This window comes from Pinus tabuliformis, chromosome 9, assembly GCF_031772625.1.
Source record: "Pinus tabuliformis cultivar Carrire ecotype Pingquan chromosome 9, CPIR1, whole genome shotgun sequence".
Lineage (NCBI taxonomy): Eukaryota > Viridiplantae > Streptophyta > Pinopsida > Pinales > Pinaceae > Pinus > Pinus tabuliformis.
In genome coordinates, this window is record NC_142307.1 from 750,710,797 (window position 1) to 750,733,997 (window position 23,201).

Below are 23,201 nucleotides of genomic sequence, written 5' to 3' on the forward strand. Positions count from 1 at the left end.
TTTGCATACAACTCATCGTCCAAAGCACATGTAGCTAGAGGACAAAAAGATTGGCGCAAATGGATATATGGATGCCATTATCGATGTGGAAATGAAAGATTCACATGAAGAACTATTGTTACAACAAAAGACGCCATGGAGTTGTCTTGGTAGGAAGTGGACTAAATTCTTACTGCAGTAAGGCATACTCATTTTGTACATGCAAATATCAGATTGATATGCATGTATTTCAGTTGAAAAGCTTGATGCAAGATTGCATGTGAAAGCAGTTTCAGTTGAAATTCCTTCAATTGAATTTTCCTTGTTGTTGCAAAAGTTCGCCATGGAGGTGTAAAAGATGGGTATGATACTCACTTATATTGCAGCAATGTCATTTTGGTTCAGCTCTTAGTCACCCACATGTTTTTGGGATGATGTACTTGTTGTTGGTATTCGAAAAGAAGAGTTGAATTTGCACATGTATATAGAGGTTGTTCATTATGTGCTACAAGCAAGCCTAGCAATAGGAAGCTTGGTTTTTATATGCCATTGTCAGTACCTTCTAGACCATGGGAAAGTGTTCTATGGATGTTGTTGGAGGGTTACCATTCTCTATGACAGGAATTCCAGATTTGTGGAGAATTTTTGGTCCAATTTATGTAGGATGATGGACACCAATTTGCAGAAGCGTACTGCTTTCCATCCACAAAACAAATGGCCAAATAGTGGTATTGAACAAAACCATTGTACCTCACTTTGAGAGGTTGTTGCAGCAATCATCTCAAGCTTTGGGATGAGCCTTTGCATTACATTCAGCAAAATTCGCCATGAGGACAGTTAGCAAGTCAGGAAAATTTTTGGAGGCCACACAGAAGAGGATGTTGTTGTTATTCTCTCATTTACTGTTCAGTTCAGTTTCATCACTTCAATGAGCTTTTGGGGTCCAAAAGCTTCTCATTTGGGAGGTGTGATCAGGAGCTCAAGTCCAAGCCATGGAAAAGGCTCAAAAATTGAAAGTGTTCAAAAACACTTGCAACCTGAACGACCGGATAAGCCTCGTCGATACGATCCTATTTCCGTGAACGACACTCAAATCCAACACTGTATGGAGAATTTATTGTATTTTGAAAATGCCCAATAAACTACAAAATTGAATATATATATATATATATATATATATAAAGAATATTCCTTGGAATATTCCCAAAAATATTCCCGAGAATATTCTGTTTTGGATGACCAATTGGGAGCTGACACATGGCCTGCCCGAAGGCCGCCACGTGGCCTCTAGACTGCAAATTTGTTTTGGCAAAATTTTATGGAGCTAGAAGGGATTGACCCTGGGTCAAGTGGCCACCAGTCCACAAGCCCGACCGGCCTACCTAACGTTGGTTCTTAACAACCATAGGGCTCATTGTATATTTGAAGTTTAAATAGGTTTCGTTTGGGCGCAAAAAGGGGCCAGCCCCTAACCATATGACCCTAACACGGAACCAAAGGCTTAAACTCGGCGGCAATGGTAAACCTTGATGGTTAAGGGTGCATGTGCTCACATGCGCGTGGTTAGCGCCAACGGTTGCGGTCAGACTGAAAGTTAAGTTGGTGGAGCGTGCCATTTTTGGAGGATTTGCCATTTTTAGTGGGCCTAACTCCAGTTCATCCACATTTAGTGGAGTTTCTTTAGGCTAGACTGGAGAAAACTTCAGTGAGTCATAACTTTTGATAGGGAGAACCTTTTTGGATGATTTTTTTTTTTGATTTCGTATCTTATCATCATTTTGGAGCCATTGGAATAGGTTGCAGAGCCATTGGAGTTCATCTTCAACCCTGTTTGCTTCAGGGAAGCCAAGAGAGCCATCAAGGCCAAGAGGGAGTTGGAGCTGTGTTAGGCTATGCTTAACCATTTGAAGTGAACCAATAGTCATTTTCAGCTATTTTTAGCATTCCAAAGCTATTGGGATAGGTTCCAGAAGTAGTAGAGGTGTTCTACAACGATTTTAGCTTCAGGGAAACTTTTTGAGCCATCAGGGCCATTTGGGAAATGGAGCTATTTTGAGTTGTACCTCTTTGTTTGAGATGAACCAAAGATAATTTCCTGCTATTTTTGACCTTTTAAACATAATGGAAGAGGTTTCAGAACTGTTTGAGGACTTCTATAGCCCAAAAAGCTTCAGAGGAGTTCAAAGAGCCATCTGGGCCCAATGAAGAAGGCACTATATTTGGTAATTTTTCACTGCTTAGTGAATATGGAAAGGCATTTTTAGCATTTTCATGTCTTCTGAAGCTGTATTTTCATTTAGATTTGCCTATTGAGGAAATTTTAAACTTGTATTTCATTTGAAAGCATTATAATACAAGAGGACAAGCTCATTTTGGGAGGCTTGATCCAGCAGACATAGCCCAGGAGGGGTGAACTGCTCACCAAACATCTGTGTCATGTTATGCTAAAGTTATCTTGCTGTGTATTTCTGATTTAATATGTTAAACAACAAATTAAATTAACTTTCCTTCACACATAAACTCATAAAAAGCTACCAAAAACACTTTGTTTAATCAGCAAGACATGGAAAACTTTGCACACATTTAATTTAATGGAAACGGATACCTTGCACACATTTTCAAGTACTTCCATTTTCAGATCAGAATTGCAATCCTGACTGGATGGAAAGCTAAGCTCATTCTGAATGATTTCCCTCTCTTGTTGTCGCTGAGCGTACCATAGTATGAAATCAAAGGCATCTATCCTCGTGCAAATTTATAAGTCCAAAGGTTACATGATTTCTAGGTGTGCACACTTTGGAGTGTGACCTGAGAATTACGACAATAGTAGATACATATTTGCATTTTATATGTTAACCATGTGTTTTGCAAGGGACTACTCAATTGAGTTTGTTTACAAGGGCTTACAATTAGGAGCTGATCCATGTGGCTGCAAAAGTGTTGAATCTTGCTTGTCATTACTGCTTTTGTATTGTTGTCACATGATACATTTTTGGTGGGCATTAGTATTCTGTTGTCTGAATGTGGTGTGTCCACTAATTTGGTATGATGAATCTAATTGTTGTATTGGGGTTTAGTTGTTGAGATTGGTATTGAAAACCTATGAGGATTTCATCTTCAGATTAGCATAATTTATAGAAGTTTGAGCCTATTACTCTCAAGATGCCAAATCTATATCCATTGTTGAGATACACTTGGAGGAGCCAACTGAAGAGTCTGAGGTTTTATTGCAAACTATCTTCATTTCTTCCAATAGTAACGAATACATTATATTGTTGTAGCAGAGGAAGAGCATGAGAGTTGACTGTACATTCTATTGTAGAGACGAAGTATTTTGTAATTATGTGTTAACATGTTTTTTAGGAATTAGTTCTATGTGGCAAAAAACTCATTATTGGCCCCATATTTGTATGGGTGTTGTAGACATGGTTGTGCTTATAGTTGTCATAGAATTGTATTAATCCCAAAGCCCTGTAGAAGTGGTTGTGAATAGTTTCCTTTATATGTTGTTGTTGTCTGGGTTTGATCCTAGTACTACCATTAACAGTGATGTGCCTGGTTAGAAATTGAATATATTATATGTTGTTGTGTATGGTTCCATATCATACATCTTGATGCCCTGTATTTCATAGCCCATAGTTGAGCTTATATATGTTGTTGTAATCATGAAGTGAGAAGTCTATGCATGAGTTAGCTAGCCATTGTCATGTTTGAAGTATAGGATGTTTATAGGGTCAAAGTACTATTGAGTTGTCTATGGTTGAGAGTTAGAGATTTTATACCATTGTCATAATGTTGTAGATGTCATTTCATTAGAGACATTTTGAGGTCTAAAATAGGCCTCCTAAGGAATATTATAAAATAATAGTGGAAACAATAAAATAAGATTAGATGACACATCAAATTTTAGAGGGTAAAAAAAAAAAAAACTATTTTTCAACTCGCATTTTCAACTTATCTTCCTACGGTTTTACTCAAATTTTGAGTGGGGTACTCATTGGATGCATAATTTAATTCCTCATCCAAGGAGAACCCATGTTGCATACTTGCGATGGGCTTTGCTACACGAAAAATGAGAAATACATGAAAAAATATATTTCTCATTTTTCATGTAGCAAGGCCCATCAAAAGTATGCAACATGGGTACTCGAATGATGAATTAAATTATGTATCCAACGAGTTATCCCGCTCAAAATTTGAGTAAAATCGCAAGGAGATAAGTTGAAAATACGAGTTGAAAAAGTAGTTTTATTTTTTATTATTTTTAAATCTTTTTTTTTTTACTCCAAAAATGGTGAATCATCTCCCATGGTTGACATCATCGTCTTGAATCCTATTGGTTCGTATAAAGTTGATTTTGGTTGTACATTTTTCTTTTGAGGCCCATTTTAGACCTCAAAATTTATCTAATGAATGATGTTTTTACGGTATTATTGTCGTGATCATCAAAATGTAACATTTATATGTTGTCCTAAGAGTGGCAAGAATATATAATCTAGATCTAGATTTGTTTAAGATAGCACAAGACATGGATGACCCATCAAAGAACTGGAATGGATTATCCAAAGGCCAACATATGTTGGATAAGTCACTAAGGAAAATCACAACCCTTAATGTTGACCTTCTTTCTAGAAGAAATTTTATGAGATTTTTTGGGAGGATTTAGATCTGGGAAGGATGAGGAGCCCAAGCAAAAGAAATCTCAAGAGCTCCCCAGAAAGAACAGAAATCAAATGAGAATAGAGCAGATCTGCTTCACATGTCAAGGAGCATGGACACCAAATCACACATATAAAATGGATCGAGAAGTAGATAAGATTGCAAAAAATGAAGAAGAGCAAGAAATGGCAAAGAACTCTAGTCAATTGGTTGTTGGACAAGAGCTACATGCAGAATGCTCTAACTTGCATGATCACGAGGAGGGGCATGACTTAGAAATTGATGAATTGCATCAAGAAGATCACAAGTCTACTCTTTTGATAGTGATGAATGAGAGGGATTCTTCTATTGATGTTGAATCATTAACTTGCATGAGAACACCTTTGAGGAGCATGAGTAGTTGTATTGACAACATCCAACCTATGCACCTACGTTTGATGGTTGAGGAAAATGCAAAAGAAGACACTCAGGAAGATTTCAGAGATGAGCCATTAGTGGTGATCCAACATGAAGAACACTCAGAGCTGCAAGGACATGAGGAGGATGATACACATAGTATGCATTTTGGGCTATATTTGGAGAGCCAGTTAAAGGATCAAGTTGGATTAGTGTTCAAGGGAGTTGTGCATCCATCTTTAGAGCCAATCATTGATGAGATGCAGATGGGTGAAGAGGCAACCAACATGGCTATAGTACCTTTAGATGATAGCTAACAACAAAAGATTGAGAATTTCAAGACAGATAATATGGCGTTGAAGCATAAGATCCACACAGTATGAGGCACCATATTGCAACAAAAAAGTCACATTGAGGAGCTTATAATGAAGTGTGTCGAGTCAGTGGATAAGTTGTCTAGCATTGAGGAATGATTGAAGTTCCTAGCAAGGTGACAAGAGGTGTATATCTTAGAGGCACAAAGCATCCCTCTCCAGGAGTATATAGACAGGGGTTGCAACATTGTTTGCCTACCTTTGTCCTTTTGAGAGAAATGGGTGAGGTTTTCTGGGTGGGTTTTATTGGTTGATTGAGTGGAGCGGTATGAGTTAAAGAAAGAAACGTGGGCATAATGGACATGTTCCATGTGCAAGTATATATGTATTCAATCCTTCCCATGGGATGGATTGGCGAGAGATCATGAGTTGGTAGCTTGTTGATGGGGTAATACTCTTAGTGAGGGGCATAGTTCAGTAGGGGCCCTTAGACATGTGGGATAATACATGATTTAGTGGGAAGTAGGATATAGGCCGATAATTCATTAGCATTTTAGTTGCATTATCCCAACATCAACATAGTGGAGTTGACCTTCCTATATGCCAGGGGTTTGATTGGAGAGAAGTGATGAGTTGGTATTCTATCGGTGGAACAACATCTATGGCCAAAAACATAGCACAACTAGAGCCATGGGGTATGGGTGAAGATGATTAGCCATGTTGCCATTGGGATCTAGGTGCATCTATTGGTAGAAAGGTGAGCCATAGATTTGTTTGGGATCCAGGTATTAAGGGATCCATGCATATTGGATGACACAGAGGCATGTGACATTATGGTTTTTATGGGATGCTGGTATTGGTATACAATTACCTTTGTAGTGGTCAGATATAGATTGATTGAGTTCAAGAAATATTGGGGCGGGAGGACTTGTAATGTCCCCATTTTTAGTTTCATCTATAGTACGAGGATGGATTTCCAGGGTACATGATGACCAGGCCACACGAGCAGTATTACATCATCAAGGGTGCCAGAGGGCTTTTGATGGATTTTTATGGAATCCAACAGTGTTCGATTGACATATTCATCATCAGGAGAAGTTTCACATAGCTTACTTTTGGTTCCCTTGCTTTCTGATAATTTCCATAAAACGGGGTTATTACTGAGCATAACTTAATTGATTACGCTTAAGATGGCATTCTGGGAGGAATAATTGACAGAATACCTGAGTGTAATAGCTCGTTGGAACTATAATGAAAAAATATATATGATGAGATGTTGAGAAGTGACTTCCTGTGGCCAGAGAAAATATGGTGGGAAATTTACCATTTCACAGAATAAATGTGACTTTAATTAGTCACTTAATTAAAAAGGGAAAAAGGCCAAAGTGACTTGAATAAATTAAAAAGTCACTTAAGATGAAGTCAAGGAGGAACTTCTAGAATAATAATGAAATAATAAAATAAAATACTTCTAGAAGATTGAAGATCTATCTATTAGACCTTTAAAAGGAGGAGGAGGAGATTATTGGGGACGTCTTGAATATGTGCATTTGTCTTTGTTGAGGGTTGGAGAACTGAGTTATCTGCTTCAGTAGCCCCAAGACGAAAACCATTGGGTGATTTGGTGAGAGTGGACGAAAACCCAACTCATCCCTTAGTGAATTCATTTAGCATTCATAGGAGCGCATATTGGTTGGAGATCTATTTTTAGAGGCTAGATCTAGAGTTGTTGTGGCGATATGCTGAGGCCAGATTCAGTTTGTAGGATCCCATCTCAACTATCCTCCATTGATTTGTAAAATCAATTCATATTAATATAAATAAAGCTGAGAATTCCTGCACGCGTTGATTGTCTATTTGTTAGTTGCAATTTATATTTCCTTATTTGTTGTTAATTTATGGTTTGATCTGTGAAATTTGTTTGTCCAATTTATGGAAATATTTTTCTTAAGTAAAAATCCCGAGAAAATTGTTAAAATGAATAATCGGGATATTACAACCTATATAATTTTTATGTTCAGATCTCAGAGCTTGGTATATACCTAGTTGTTGAACCATTGGGTTATACATCCCGCATGATTTCTCCTCACGTCCTAGTTGAAAACCATTATAATATTGCTCGAGGTGTGCAGAAGGTCCTTCAGAACTACAAGAACCTTCATTATATTATTGCAATTTTAGGTATGGATGGACTAAGTTAAGATGATAAACTGTGTCTTGGGCCAGAAAAATTTGACGATTCTTGAGTCAACCTTTCCATGTGACTGAAGTTTTCCCGGGTGCTCTAGGAAAATATGTTGACATGAAATAGAGCATTGCTAGCTTCCAAGTATGTTTAAATGTATAAATGCAATGGTTGCAGTGTATTTTTATTTTGTGTGGGATTTTTTTCAGCGTTGTATTTACTGAGAGCCATCCAAACAATCTATAATGTTGAAGAATTGTGATTAGGTAGCACCATTATTTTTGCAATCCAACATCTTCACAATTGCCTCAAGTTAAATTAGTAAAAAACAAGTTTCTCCCTCATGCTCTTCGAAATAGTGCATCACTTCCTACCATTCTTAAAATTGGTACCTTAAAGAAAGAAACATAACTTTCTTGTCATGTCTCTGAAACTGATGCTTACCACTATGCATACATTTTTCATTTTCTGTAATTGGTACCTTCAAGAAAGAAACATAATTTGCATGTATCCTTTCTGAAGTGCAATGCAATACCTTTTCCTTTTAATATCTTCACCTAATCCATGTATTTGGAGAGATTGAAGTATTTGTGATTCACAATTCCATTATGTTATGCTAAACAATAGTCCCACAATATTTTGGGAAGTTTGAAAAATTTGTGATTCATAATTCCATTATGTTATGCTAAACATGTAGTCCCACTATATTTTGGGGAGTTTGAAAAATACATCCCAAATCGCTTGAGCATATTGGAAATTTGCTTGCATTATATGGTTGCCAGATTGATGAAAATTTGTGGAGCCCAATCAAATATCTACTGCCATTCTATGATACGTGATTTATATGTCCTATGTTGGAGCCCAAACAAATGTCCATAGGTCTATACTTTACTCATAAAGGCTATTGGAATACTACATTTTGGCTACATTGAAAGTTTAGAACACTACTAGTATTTTTCTAGGCTAAGATGTATTTTTTGCTTTTCTTCACAATTAATATAAAAAGTTAAAATACATATTTTATCAGTACTTCTTTGAGGGTGGGTAAGCAAAATACATTTGAAATTCCATTGCATCACTTATATAGTTAATAGTCAGATACCTGTTTTTTTTATTTTAATACATTCCAAATTGTCCATTATATCAGAAATTACAATATCACTTAATTAACTTGTGAAGGTTTCCATTCTTTGAAGGCCTTTAATATCGAATTTTTTTCTTTTAAATTGTAAATTTAGAACTTGACTTCTATCCTACCATATTAAGATGCATGATTTTGTTTTCTTTTACCTTGGAAGTTTATAACCTGGCTTTTATCTTGCCAGATTAAGATGCAAGTAAACAAGAGAAAAGGTGACAAGAAAAGAGATTGCTCTACACCCTGCACGATAACAACATGAATAAAAACTCATCGAAGGCCAACAACAATGGAAGTTGCAGCCATTACAGTTGGCCCAGTAAGAAACCTCACAACCATTGCAAATGCTGCAATGGAATTCCCATAGGCTATTATGTGTGGTTGCAATGCCAGAAACAAGCCTGTAATCCAAAGAGAAAATTAGAACTCAAAAGAGAATAATGTCATTGATAAACTTTTCTGCTATAAGCTTACTGCAGTATGAAGTCTCAAAGGAGTTGTGAAGTTGAATAAACCAAATTCTATGAATACACAATAAGTTTTCTTAAAGGGGACCTGTAGAAGTACTGAACATACCCAAATTGAACATGGCCATACCAAGACCAACATTAGAAAATTTCTTATTGATCCTTCCATGATTCTTAGCATTGCAATACCTCATCTGCAAACTCATTATAGAAACAACAAACTTAATCAATACTTTTTTGTGTATCCACCTTTGAACAAAAAGAGTTAATCTTCGGTCCAAAAATATCTTTCTCCTTTTATTTACTCTTAGCATTGACATTATGTGAATACGAAAAAAAATATTCGAGTATACTGAGAAAACCTCTTGAAGGCCAGTCCCCAAAAAATGTACAAATAGGCTCTAAAGTAGCCCAAATGTGCCTCTTTGTATTAAAATACTAAATCCCATAATATGTTGAATCATATGTAACTTGACCCTATCGATGCTGTTGTTGGTAATACAATATTATTCTCTATTTGCAATCTAAAATCAAAGGGCAAGTTGATTTTTTCATAAAAATCCTCTTGGTATTAAGATACTAAATCCCATAATATGTTGAATCATATGTAACTTGACCCTATCTATGCTATAGTTGGTAATAAAATATTATTTTCTATTTGCAATCTAAAATCAAATGGAAAGTTGATTTTTTTCATAAAGATCCAGGAGCCATTTATGGACTACTGAACAAAGGAGCTTAATGAAATTATACGAACTTGTTCAATGAAGATTGGCTTAAGGAGAGGAATGCCCATGAGAAGAAAAGAAGAGAATCTGGAGGTTCCAAGGTATCTAGAAGACCTACTTTTCTTTTAAAACTCAGATACTTGGGTGGTTTGTCTTTCATAACATCTTAGTAATCAAGGATTATCAAAGATTGCACTGGCCCTACACATGGATGTTGTGTGGTTTGTCACACATTTGTAATGGTTCACCATGTCATCTGAAATTGCGCGAACTCACTAGAGCATTTTGGGATTCAACTAATATTGAGTACAATGGTTTTTATTTGTTTGTGCTCTCTCATGGGACAAATGGATGATCAAGTAGGCAAACAAGATTATGCATCATCCGATCAAATTGATTGGAGTTTTTTTTTAATGTAAATGACATTCTGGAGACTTTTCACCAGGTGAATACTTCATTCAACTTGGAAGAAGTTTTTGCAAATAAATTAGATTTGGCTATTCCATATTTCAGATAGGGAAGCCATTTTTAGAAATGATAGCAATATTATAGATAATTTCAAGTTGAAGTGAAAGTGAACATGTGACCTCCTCTTCGGTACATAGGAAGGGGATCTTGTGCGACCTTTGTGACAATATTTTTCTATAACTATTTAGTGAGAGGTTTGTCAAGAAGCTAGAAGCGTTTATTGTGAGGCTTCATAGGAAAAGGGCCGAATATATCAACCAAATGATTAGCCTCATAAACGTTAAAATAATTTTCTTGCTTTCTTTCTATACTATTAGTATAATGAAACAAAAAGGAAAAAGGCTATGAGAGTGAGAGTGTAGAAGCATTTGGAGATAACACACCATGAGTTGGACTAGTAGGATACAAACTCACACTTCCCTGAACACCAACACGCAAGTTTAGCTCAAATGTATTCCCTGTGCTCCCTTGGCTTCTCTACCCATGGAATCTAGGGGCCGAGGTCCAAATGGAGAAGAGTTGGCATTGTTGGCACTCTGGATCATAAGCTTGTTATTCATTTTCTTGAAATTTTCTTCATCAAAATTCGAATTTCTGGTTGTAGGACCCCGGGAGGAATGGAGTGAATAAACATCTGAAAAGCCGGAATTGGATGTGCGAGGGCTCATTGTTGCTTTTACTCTATTGGTTAATAGTGAATAGAAATCAACATAATTAAAACTAAAGCCTCTGGGTGTCGGGTTTGAATAGATCTATGCATTTCTTAAATTGGAAGGCCTGGGAGTGAGGCTCAGCGGCCCTTGAGATCTATGAGATGACAAGACAGAATGACAAGAAGTGGATTTTCTGACTATAACATGAAGCTTCCCATCTTCTCCGTCTTGCGCATCCGTCTGAATCGGTTCTTTGCCATCTAAAGACATGACGTCAAAATCCACCCACAAAGAAACAATGGAAACAACGGTGTTGGCAAACTGCTCCATGATCAAAAGCTTGGCTACACGGTATTCGAACATGAAAAGCATGAGAGTATGCGAGATTATGCACAACAACACCACAATCTAGACCATCAGGTTGCCGGAAAAGTCCCCATACATTGCCTTGACCAGGGGAATTCCCATGACCAAAGTGTTGTACAGAGTGGAGAAAGAAAAAATAGTTAACATCCATTCCTGGCTCCCTCTCTTTCCCACCTTGGGCAATATGAGCAGCATTGCCAATATGATAATCTTCTGCAGCGAATCTGCAACTATGAATCTCAAATCATGGCATACGGGTTGTTGGTGGAGACGGAATGGAAGGCGAGAAGGGGAACCGTGAACAGGGCCACGAAATGGTTGATTCCCAAGCACTGATCTAGGCTGAAAATCTTCCACCATTTCACAAACATGTAAGCTAAGATAATGGCCACCTCCAATGGCATCACTACCGAGAGTATGTTCTATATGACTGCTCCATTAGTCATTTTATCAAAGATAGGCACACAAAACCAGACATGGTTACAATTGCAATCACAACATACAAATCAAGAAAAGCTATGGTCTATTGATAGCTTGGCAGGCAACCACTTGTGTTCAATTTGATCAACAGGGTTCCCATGTTCATCCATGGAACAAATGTGCCAATTTCTCAGGTTCTACTTAATATTTAATAATTTGGTGCACTGTAAATGTGTTTAAGGGAAACTATATATATATATATATAACACAATGATTCCAACTTCAGCCCGGAGTGGAATTTCATTGCACTGGTATTCCAAAGTGAGCCTTTTCCATGGCCAGTGGAAGTTGCATCTATTTATCGAAATGTGCAATTATGTTGCTTGTGTGTATTTCACATGAAGTCAAAAGGGTAGTAAAGATGTTAACGTGTGATTATGAATTCATTTTTTAATTACTATGGTCACTATGGTTTACATGTTCCTCATACTGTTTCATAACTTACTTCCATTTGCCTTCATGGTTCAATTCATTTGATATATGTTTCCTAACTTACTTCCATTTACCTTCATCATTCAATTCATTTCCCGTGGAAAAAAATAGCAGCAAATAGGAAATGGGATGCATGTAGTTCATGGGTGAAGGTGGAAAATTAATTAAAAAGAGATGGGGTTAACCAATTATGATTTTCAGTGGAAAAAATAACAGCGAATAGGAAATGGGATGCATGTAGTTCATGGGTGAAGGTGGAAAAATAATTAAAAATAGATGGCGTTAACCAGTGGATTTCAACACTCTTAGCATTCATGTTCCTAGGCACGTCATAGTCAAGGAGAGATGTTATCTATCCATGGCATGTTTTCCTTGCGTTTTTCCTTTATTCAATGGTGATTGGAACAACAGGGTTAGGAATCATGGAAAGGCTCTCATTCCAAGAGTTGTTGATGGACATACACCATGGGGGCTTCACTCAATGAACCTCTGACATATCATGTGTGTTCATTGCATACTAAACAATACTCCTAATTTGACTACATATTGGAAAATACCTCTAAAAATCACATTATTTAACCTCCTACCAATACGAACCCAATACACCTTTCCAATTTAGAAAACTCCTTTTTTCACTAGATATTATAGGTATCCATTTTTTCATTAACATTTTTTATACACCTTTATATTTCCTCATTAACTTTGAGCTCCATTTTTTATACATGCCAATATAAAAACTCTTTACCCCATATTATATGCTCAATATATTATGTCATTTTTTCCTCAATATATATCCCCCAATATGAACCCACGTGGTATAGTATTTATCCCCCAGTGAAGCCTTTGTGGCATACACCGCATCAGCTCACATGCCATGCTTGTCAACACTACTGGACTTGTTATTCTCATTTTTTCCATGTTGGTTATTCTATTCACCGTTCTACCATGAAACCCAACTGGCATATTATTATTTTTAAATAGATATACGCATGAATGTGTGTGCAAAGATTTATGGATGGTAATATTTGTCATCTATATATGGTACACATGTTGTAATATGTAAAGAGCAACTCTAAATTGTTAATTTGTTTGTTTGATTGCTTGGAGTATGTATTACCAATCTGAATTGTGAATTTGTTTGCTTTCTTTCATGGAGTACCAAGATAGAGATGATAAACCATATCGGACTTCTAGAAGTTGTAATGACCAAACCACAAGTTTATTTCAGAATTTCCACTAGAATGATTTAATGATCAAACCCAAATTAAATCCCTAAATTCTACAAAATTTTGCCAGCTACAATTTAAACATAATTTAACAATTTAATTCACATATACATACCTGACTTCCGAGTTTGAAGTTGATTCTGTGTTGTTGTAGCCCTAATTGTTCCCATTACCAAATGACCAAATCTTCCCTGCCAAACTGAGCACAACCTTGGTACTCAGCTTCAAAATACTTCACAATTGAAGTACTCTCACCCATGTTCCCAAAAGCTTCAAGAACAGTTACTCAAATCTCAAGTTTTGATTCAAATCTCCAGTTCTGATTCAGATCTCCCGTTCTCCTTCCAATTTTTTCCCTCCCCCTGGTGTTTTTGCATACTCAGATAAATACCCTTCCTAAGCTGTTGCTACCCTTTTGCACCGCCCATATCATATTTTATTTGATAGTCATAAGATTTACATGTAAGTGGGAGGTGAGGGTATGTATATATAAATATGTTTGTTATGTTAAAAATAACAATTTTAACTTTTAAAAATTTAATTATAATATTTAAATAATATATATATATATATATATATATATATATTTTTTTTTTTTAAATACATATTTCTATACATATATATCAACAATAATTATCTGTTAATTTTAATGCTATGGTGATCAATATTTACATTAAAAGGATTGAAAGTGTTAATTTTATTTAACAACCTTATAAGTACGAAATATTTAATATGTATATTTTGAGAGTGTCGAATTTTAGGTAATATCTCACTTCTTAATAATTTAGGTATGTAATCCCTTTATCATTCATTTAAACATCTTTTCTAATTATTTAATAAGTATATATTATGTACTGATGCATCCAAGCAAGGATTAGGTGCAATATTAATGCGAGATAGAAGCGTAATAGCATATGCCTAAAGAAAATTAAAGTCTTATCAAGACATCTACGCCACACACCATTTAGAGTTAGCCGCCATAGTGTTAGCTTTAAAGAGATGGAAACACTATCTAGTAGGGAGAAGCTTTATGCTCAAAAGTGACCACCAAAGTTTACAATATCTATTTACTCAAAGAGACTTGAATGCTAGGTAGACAATAGAGTCAATTCTTAAGGGAGTATGACTTTGGAATTTCATACATTAAAGGAAAATATAATGTAGTAGCAGATGATTTAAGTAGAACACTACAAATATTTTCCCTCATACCCATCAAGGTAGACTTTAGGATGCAAGTACTAGAACATCTCTTGAGAGACAATTGGTATTTAAAAGTAAGATTCAAGCTCGATAGTAAAATTTCCAAGGAACCTAAGTTTGAGGGATATGAACTAGAATATGATGGAATTTTGTGATTCCATGGGAAGATGTACATTCCTAATAATTGGGATCTATGAAACACCATCCTTAAGGAAGCCCATAGAGAATTGTATTGTGCAATCTTGGTGTAAAGAAAATGTATGCTGATACAAATAAACTCTTCTTTTGGGCAGACATGAAACATGATATTGTCTAATTCATTGCAAAATGTCTCGAATGTCAGCAAGTGAAGGTTGAACATTGTCATCTAGTAGGTCTCTTGCAACCTCACAACATTCCTATGACCAAATGGGAGATCATTTCTATCGATTTTACAGTTGGGCTACCTCTTACTCCACAAAATCATAATGCCATTCTGGTTGTGATGGATAAATTAACGAAAAGTGCCTATTTTATTCCCGTAAGAGATACTTATGAAGTTGCTAACATAGCTTGGGTATTTATAAATAAAATTATTAGATTTCATGGAGTACCCAAGAATATTACATCAAATAGGACTCACGATTCACTTCAAGATTCTAGACTTGTATGCAATCAGCCTTGGGAACTCAACTAAATTTAAGCACAACTCATCATCTTGAGATTGATGGGCAAACAAAAAGGGTGAACCAAGTACTAAAAGATATACTAAGGATGTACATTATGGATCAGTGGATACACTGGGAAAAGTACTTACCCTTAGTTGAATTTGCACACAATAAAAGTTACCACAATTCAATCGAGATACCTCCTTTTGAAGCATTGTACGTCAACCTTGCAGAACACCGTTAAGTTGGGACAGGTTAGAAGATCGGGTAATAGTGGGACCAAAATTAATTCAAGAGATGGAAGAGAAGATGAAACAAATTAGGCAATGATTGAAAGAGGCGCAAGACAGACAAAAGAGTTATGTTGATGCTCATAGGACAACTAAGAATTATGAAGTAGGAGATAAGGTTTTCATCTGCATTAGATCAAATAAAAAAACTATCTGATTTGGAAAATGGACAAAACTATCACCCTGATTTATTGAGCCATTCAAAGTCTTGGAAAAAGTTGGCCAGTCGCCTATCATCTTACATTGCCACCCCACTTGCATACATTTCATAATGTATTTCATATATCTGTATTAAGACATTACATAACTGATAAATCTCAAAACCTTCAATGAAAGGAATTACATGTATTGGATGAGGGAACCATTTCAATCGAACCATTACATATACAGGAATGTAGAGTTCGACAACTACGGAATCGCTTGGTAGACCAAGTTAAGATCTAGTGAGACAAGTATAGCTTTGTATCGGCTACCTGAGAAGATATAAAAATCATATGTCGGAAATATCCCAACTTGTGTTGATTTTGAGAGACATAAAACCTCATTTTGTGTATATTTACTTTAATATTTTGAGTTGGATACGTAAGACTATTATTTTGGATTATCCCAAAGAAGAGAAATTTATTTTTCTGGTACATGGTATATGCTATTTACTTAACTTTGTTAGTACGTAGATTCCAATATGAAATACATTATTTAATTAACATTCTTGGAATATGGATACCAATATGAAGTTTAGTATTTAATTAACCTTGCTATGAAATCTAAATCATGAATTATGTTATGGATGAAGATATTTATAATTTGGTTTCATTTCTGCATATCAACATGAGTGATGAGATACAAATGAAAAAAATGACTACATTTTAATATGAAAGCTAATTTACTGATATATGGGCTAGACATGACAAAGTATGTCATATCGTTGACAAAATCATATATGAATTACACAGAAACTGTTATTTAAATATGAATTGTTTTGAATATATTGATGCATATGTTATAATGTATGGACAAGTGTTTACATTTCAAATAACATTGTTACCAAATGACCACGTGATGACAAAAACTACAAGAATAATTGAGGCTCAATCAGATTCCATGATAAAATATTGAGACTGGTTCTACTAGGAGGAGTGGAGGTGTTTCTCACAGTTTATCCTCCAAATCCTGGAGTCATGGGAGCATTGTACGACCCACGCTCCCCTAGACGTGTGATGATGACTGTTGGATGCCTGCTAGGTAATCAGGTTGTTATAGTTGACACTGTTACCCTTGAGGTTTATAAATGGTTAGATTAGTATAGTTGACACCATGACATATTCCAGTAGAAGACGGAAAGGAAGAGAGCGTAAGAGATTATGAAGGATAAGATGATTCTAGAATAGCTTGGGAGCCCAATTCGTACATGGCTTGACTAGTAAATTTATAAACCTATAAATATTTAAACAAAAATTCAATCTTGAGATGCAATATTTACATGATCACACTGGTCACTAAAGCAATCACTGATATATTATATAAATCCTAACTTCAGGACGAAGTTTTTTGAAGGGAGTATGTAATGACCCATTTCGATTTATAAGCAAAAATGTATTAGAATGCATATGATAACTACATATGCATACATCACATGCCTTGCACTCGTATACTTATTAAATAATTAAGAAAGATGTTTAGATAAATGATAAAAGAGTTAAGTACCTAACTGATTAAGAAGGGAAATATTACCTAAATTTCGACACTACCATAATATACATATTAACTATTTCATAAGTATAAGATTATTAAATAAAATTAATACTCTCCATCCTGCTAATATAAATATTGATTACCATAGTATTAAATTTATAAGTTAATAAATTATAATATATATATATTCACTTTATTTAAATATTATAATTATAATTTATAAGTTAAAATTTAATTAACATCACAGACATATTAATACATAAAGTATCTATAATTAAAATTTAGAAGTTAAAATTTATTTAATATTTCAAAACATATAAATATCTACATACCTCACGTTCCAACTACACGTAACCTTTTGACTATCAAAATCAAATCTGTTGAGAGCGGTGGAAGAAAGCGGTCACTGTCTAGTAAGGATATTTATACAAGTACACAGAGAACTAGAGGGGGAGGATGGATGGAAATTCTGAATTGAAGATTGGAATTCAAAAATGAAGATTGGAATTCAGAATTGGAGATTTGAGTAATTGTTCTTGAAGTTTTTGGGCATGAAAGGCCAAAGTGCTTCAATTGTGAAGTATTTTGGAGCTGGGTACCAAGGATTATGCCTAGTTTGGCATGGAGGATTCGGCCATTTGGTAACAAGAGCAAATTGGAGCTATAACAACACGAGATCGACTTCAACCGTGGAAACCATGTATGTATTTATGTATAAAATTTGTAAATTATGTCTTACAAATTTGAATTTTGAACAATCAATTTTGTTTTAGTTTGGTTAATTTCCCAAATTAAATGCTTATAGAAGTTGCAAGCAAAGGATTTTGGTTCATTTAATTGTGTTAAAATATAAATTATGTTGAGAGTTTGAAGTGAACACTAATTTCGCCTAATTAAAAGAGGGTTGAAATATTGCAAGTCACGCTTTGCTAATGTTCCTCATACTGAGACCAAGACCAGGACCCAATTGTTATGCTAATGTTCCTTACAATATGAATAGGAACCAGCGGAAATCAATAAAATATGAAGTAGGATTGTTGATATTTGAGAAATAGAATTATAACTATTTTATTATCCTTGTGGCCCAACAAGATAACACATTTGAAATTACGTGACTATCCATTAATTTAATCAAACTTCTAAAATATTTTTGAATTTAATAAAATATAGCTTTATACATTAATTTTCTATTTTTAAAAATTATTTTATTAATATTTATCTTTAAATCTATTGGGCTTCGAATTAGAGAATTTAGTGCCAAAAGCTTTGTGACTCCTAACAACATGCCAAATAGTTAAAGTCTACTTCACATTCACTGTCACTTCAAGCTAACTTTAAATTACATAAACCCGAAAAACTTCACACTGATTGATTGAAATTAGCCTACTAGAAATACCTTAAAGTGTGGCAAAGATTTGAATTTCATCATCTACTCCTCGATATATGGTCGGGAAAATACCTACATTTGATATGAAATATTCACCTATATTTGTGCAGATTTTAGCAGTTACCGATATTTTTCATTTATAAAGCATATATTTTACATTTTATTTTCTTCCCAATTATTTCCCTGTATAATAATATTTTATTATTACATATTTTTCCTTTATAAAAAATATTTCATTAAACACTTTAAGCAATTACAATTTAATATTTAATATTTATTAAAGAAAATTTATTTATTTTGTAAAGTTTGAGGAGGAAGTGAATGCATTTCTAGTTTTTATAACAGTTTCTATAAATTTATATTTTAATAATATAATCATTATATAGAAATATACATTTTGATAAAAGAGAAAATCACATATTTATAAAGAGGTGATGTTTCTGCGGATAAATAATTAAATGTTATTTAGTAATTATTGAAAATTTGTTTATAGGTTATTTAGTGATTACAAAAAAGTCGTTGATATTCTTACGATTCATGCTAAGAACACCTGAATTGATATTGTTATTACTAATAGAATGTTTACATATTTTTATGTTTAAATGCTTTTATATTGATGTTCGACGCCATTGTGATGATCCAAGTAAAGGTGTTAACAAAAAATCCCAAGTCTCAAACTATGGAAATTAGAGGCCTGTGGCCATCATTATGCTCATAAATGTAACCATTAAATTCAAAATCAAAATCATGCTCATAAACATGATGAAAGCTGGGCAATGATATTGACTAAAAAAACAACTTAAGTAGCTATAAATATTGATTAAGAAGGGTAAAGATACTACATAATGGTCAAACTAAACAATTATTAAGCTCAACCTAGATATCTGCCATGCATAGCTAAAAGATACCATGTAATAGTGAAACTAAACAATTATTAATGCATGAAATGCATAGTGGAGAATCAATAAGTAGCACCACTTCTCCAAGGATAAAAACTAAACCAAAACTAAGTAGAAAATAAAGATTGAGGTATACACCATAAAATTAAAGAGAAGAACATGAAAGACAAGGAACATGCCCACGTATTTAAAAATTAGAGATGTAGGCACAATGGCTAAGCCAAAAAAATATTCTTTGAACCTAAAAGGATAATCTTAGCTACTACAACAAGGCAAGGAAAAATTATTTAGGTTCACAATTTAATTATATTTAAATTTGTAAATATAAACCAAAGTTCACAACAAATAATACTATTGAGACATTATTATCATCATTAGGCAGGATTGGATTCGCCATCGCCATAATGCCAAATTATTATTATTATTTTTAATTTTTAATTTATTTATTTATTTATTTTTTGAGCAAGGTTAATTCTATTAAAAAAGAGGAAAAATATTTACATGTGGACCAAAGTCAGTGCATTGCTCTGAAAAGAGCCAAAATTCTCAAGAAAGCATATAAGGAACCAATAGCAGAACCCACGCAGGGGATCGGGATGAAGCTTTTATGGAGAATCATATAAACCCAAACAACAAAAACATAGGCAGACCATCACCTTTTTACAACAGTACTATAGTAGACATGCCCGAAATAAACCATTACAAAACCAAAAAGACAAACCCACGTCAGCGAGAGCAGACTAGTCAGCAGGTGGTTCTTCCACGATTTGGCACCAACCGAAATCTGGCACATCATCAGCAGGAGCAGCGATCTAATTGGAGGGTCTGGGATCTACTGGCACCATCTCAGCATCCTGAGTGCTGCATCTTGGGGCTTCCTGAACATGCTGTGGCGCCACTCCAATTCCGAGTTGAATCACAGAGGAAGGACCAACAACTACTCCTGAGCCACCCGGATGAGAATCTGAACCTTCCAACTGAGTTGTCTCATAGAAGAACACGGATATGTGGGCAGTTATCCGGGGCCGATGCAGAGAGCTGTTGAAAGTGAAAATGGCTGAGCCTGTCGAGGATGGAGGCCCATGATAATGGCTGGAAGCCTGACGTCTCCCGCGCCCACTTCAGGTTCCAGGATAACGACCAGTGAAAAGTTCACTGGTGGGGGCTGGCGAGTCCGATGAAGAACCAGTTGGAGCGCGTCGGGGTTGTCCTCTATGACACCCCATTCTTTGACGAAGACGAGCCATTGATGAAGGGCTAATGGGAAGGTTGCAGGCCGGCTGGGAAGTGGACCCGAGATTAAGCCAGTGGTGATCAGAACAACAATAATGCGGAGACCCGGGAGAATGCCCTAGAATGCCAGATACAAGCAGGAGCCTGCGGGCTGCCTTTAAATTGCCTAGACCAGTCTCCCTCCCTCCCAACTTAAAGACCGGGCAGAAGACAAAATGGTAGAACAGGGGGACAAAAACTGTAAAAGGATTACTCAGACGCATTCCACAAGAACCGGCGGCCAGAACAGAGAAAACAAGATAATAAACCAACCCGAGAACCTCCAGACTTAAACCTAGAGCCCTCCAATGGAAAGATATGAGCCAAAGGAGCTGCCCTTGGAAGGCCGAACAGAGCTTCCTTGTCAAAGGCGCAGAAACTTTCGAAAGAACCGGAGTTCGAACAGAGGCGATGGGATGAGCCCAAACAAACAACTCGCAAGGTTTGAGCGTGAACACAGGGCAGTGCCACTCCTTAAGCTTGCCAAACCTATCACGAAAAACCACATTCATAACTGCTGCATTGATGATCGTTGTCATCCCTTGTAAGTAGCAGCATGTGGAGGGAGGATCCATTACAGTGGGCAGAGAGAATGTGCCCGAATCACCTGACGGGGGGATGTAATGAACCTGCTTGCACGCATGCCAGACGCTAATCCTTTCACCTATATTTAACACTTCGTGCTGAGTGGGTAGGTGTCGAGTTGCCTCGCCCCAGCCCAGTCCTGTCAAGTTGAATGCCGCGTCAGTCACCCGCATCCGGGGGCCATAATGCCAAATTACAAATAATAAAATATCTCAATTTACCAATCAGTAAAATTTAAATTGAATTCTACACCTTAACACTAACTTGAATTCAAGGTTTTCATTTTAATCTAGCCATATTTAAACTAAATGTGAGGGACTAGTTACTATGTAACACTTGTTTCAATATATTTCAATAAGTTGGAAATATAAAATAAAGTAATTTGTTAATAAAATTTAAACTTTTCAATAACCATATAATTATATATAAACGCTTATGATGCATAATAAAAAATAAAAAAAATAATCTGCAATGTTTTTATATGTGTTTTATTTCCGACATTGTTATTGCAATCTTGTCAATTTTTGAAAGGGTACCAAATTGGTAAAATCTTGGACCATTACAATAGAGGGGATTAGGAATTGCAAAAGTTTATGAAACATGAGATTAATTAATTTGTATTCTTTTGAATTTTTGTTGCTTTGACGAAATGTTAATTTTTTTTTTTTGGAAAACTAAATTAAATTGAAATTTTGAAAAAATATTTTTATTAATTAAATAATTAGTTGTGGAAATAGCATTAAAAGTATTAAAATGAATATAAAAGGTTAATTTAGTTTATAAAAATGTAATAGTTAGTATGGTATGATAATAAAATTATTAATGTAAAAATAGTTATATATATATATTAAAAAATAAATTAAAATACTAATTGTTTTTTTCAAATTATATAAATTAACAAAAACAAATTAAAGTATTTAATTGTAAATAATTTAGAAAGAAGATTTCATAATTAATAGAGTATGTTAAAAAAATAATAATATAAACCTTTCAAATTGTCAAGGGAAGCACTTGCCCATTTTCTGGTTTGAAAGAGATTGAAACTATTGTTGGACTTAAATCTATCACCAACTTAGGAAATTCAGCAGGGATTGCATACTCTTCACTCTCTAATTTGAAGAACCTATGGTTTGTCTGAAGTATGATAAAAAAAACTAAAGGAACAATGCATTCTTAATATGTTCCTATGAAGCTTAGGACTAGGAGTGGGGCATAAAGAGTTTCACACGTTGACCAAGGTCCCAAATCCATCTAGCATCATATTGTAGCTATAAGGGCACTGGGATGTAGAGGTCAAACTTATGGCACTACTAAATAAGAACCTGTATGTAAATACTATGAATCCACATCCACCTAATGTTCTCCTTAAGGCCAAGATTTACTTCACACCTTGACATAGCCATTGAGGCACCTTCAACTAAGGGTATCAAATCTATCATGGTTTATTCCAAGTAAGATAATATGGTGCAACGCTCCTAAATTTGGAATTTTTTTTTATTAAATTAAATCACACTCCAAAGCTTTAATTAAATCAAAACTCTCAAACTTGATTTTCCCAAAAGATTACATGACTATTTATTTAGAGGAGAGAAGTCTCTCGAATCTCTTCTAGAGAAACTTCCTCCTAGATATTTGGAGGAAGTTGAGAGTTATCCTCTCAATTTTAGGATTCTATCCTAACTTCCCTATCTCCTAATTAATTCTAGAATGACTCACTAATTCTAGAAAATCCTAGATT

General features: G+C 35.0%; 1 pseudogene; it reads right to left on the minus strand.

The window, feature by feature from the left end:
* Window positions 1-10,774: 10,774 nt before the first annotated feature.
* Window positions 10,775-18,449, minus strand: LOC149150873 (auxin efflux carrier component 1 pseudogene; annotated as a pseudogene).
* Between the last annotated feature and the right edge of the window lie 4,752 nt (window positions 18,450-23,201).